Source organism: Gossypium raimondii, chromosome 1 (assembly GCF_025698545.1).
Source record: "Gossypium raimondii isolate GPD5lz chromosome 1, ASM2569854v1, whole genome shotgun sequence".
Classification (NCBI taxonomy): Eukaryota; Viridiplantae; Streptophyta; class Magnoliopsida; order Malvales; family Malvaceae; genus Gossypium; species Gossypium raimondii.
In genome coordinates, this window is record NC_068565.1 from 30,823,296 (window position 1) to 30,824,896 (window position 1,601).

A 1,601-nucleotide genomic window follows, 5' to 3' on the forward strand; every position below is an offset into this window, starting at 1 on the left:
CATTCTCGATATCACTAGGTAAAGTTCCTAGTGTTCTTGAGTTCAAAGCATTAGTTATCTGTCCTACTTGGTTCTCTAAAGCTCGTAAAGATGACATTTAGCTCTGGATCACAACATTGTTCTTGGCCATATACTCCTTCAATAGAGATTCAATAGATGAGGAAGGAGATGATGTCTGCCTTTGTTGAACTCATTATGTAGGTCGTATAGACTGATGGAAACTAATTGAGACATTCATGGTATTAGGTCTGATAGCTATGTTGGAATTTCCAACTCCTTGATTGTACCACCGAAAATTTGGGTATTACTTCTAACCAGGATTATACGTGTTGGAATAATGGTTGTTATTCATATTGAAGTTGCCCATATAGTAGACAGATGCTGGGTTCGACGGACATTCTTCAAACACGTGATCCTCACCATAGTAAACACAAGATAACCCAACTACTTTCAACTTTTTCGCCTCACTAGGCTTTTGCATGGTCTTTATCATGTTGGCTAAAGAAGATACCTGAGCAGTAAGCGATGTAATCGCATCTAGTTCAAATTATCTAGCTACTCTCCTACCAGTTCCAACTCTTGTTGTGGGTTATTGATAATCGTTATTGGGAATTCTCTCCAAAATCTCGTATGCTTCATTGTAGGACTTGTCCAACAGAGTTTCATTAGCTAAGGCATCAACCACCATCCGTGTTTGTGCATTCAAACCATTATAGAACATCTCCATTTGGGTCCAATGTTGAAATCCATGCATAGGACATTTCTTAAGTAAATCTTTGAACTTTTCCCACGCTTCATATAGTGTTTCATCCTCTAGATGCCTGAAGGATGTTATGTCATTCCTCAGTTTAGCATTTATATTGGGTGGATTATATCGTAGCAAGAATCATTAACAGAGATCATTCCATAATTCTACTATTCCTTATGGGAAAGCGTTGAGCCATGTTCTAACACTATCTCTTAAAGAACAGGGAAACAACTTGAGTTTTAAGGCATCTTTAGGGACACCTTATTGTCTAAAAGAATCGCAGACCTCCAAGAAAAGTCTCAAGTGCAATCTAGAATTTGAAGGTCTAAGGAATATAGTTATTCAACAGGAATGCCTCTACACTGATAACTAGTAACAGACCTATTGTGATCACGGAATAAACAAATTAATAACTGAAAATACAAAAATTGCAATAAAAACTAAAATTGCCAATCGCCAATCCCCGACAACAGTGCCAAAAACTTGTCATGTGTGAATATGATGTGCAAATTGTGCAAGTATACATGTTGAATCAAGTAGTAAAATGATGAGTGAGTATCGTTCCTACAAGGATTGGATGGGTGTTCTTTGTCTAAGTTACCACAATTGAATAGAAAAGATAATTGCATTAAACAATATGTAAATTAAATTAAAATGGGATTAACATATTAGAAATAAGAGCAATGAAGTATACTAGTAGAGATTGCAATTGCAACACTTCAAACAAGACTACTAAAAATTTTAGCAAGATTGGAATATTGATCGTAAAGGCTGGGATTACTTAGGGATCAGTTCTAACCTGTGAACAATGTCGCGGAAAAACTATGGCAAACTTACTGTTCAATTGGGTACT

At 36.3% G+C, this 1,601-nt stretch overlaps 1 non-coding gene across 1 annotated transcript; it reads left to right on the forward strand.

Moving 5' to 3' along the window:
- The first annotated feature begins 743 nt into the window (after positions 1 to 743).
- Positions 744 to 850, forward strand: LOC128032720 (small nucleolar RNA R71). The gene has a single exon (XR_008189011.1). It is a non-coding gene; the product is annotated as a small nucleolar RNA R71 (small nucleolar RNA).
- The last annotated feature ends 751 nt before the right edge of the window (positions 851 to 1,601 follow it).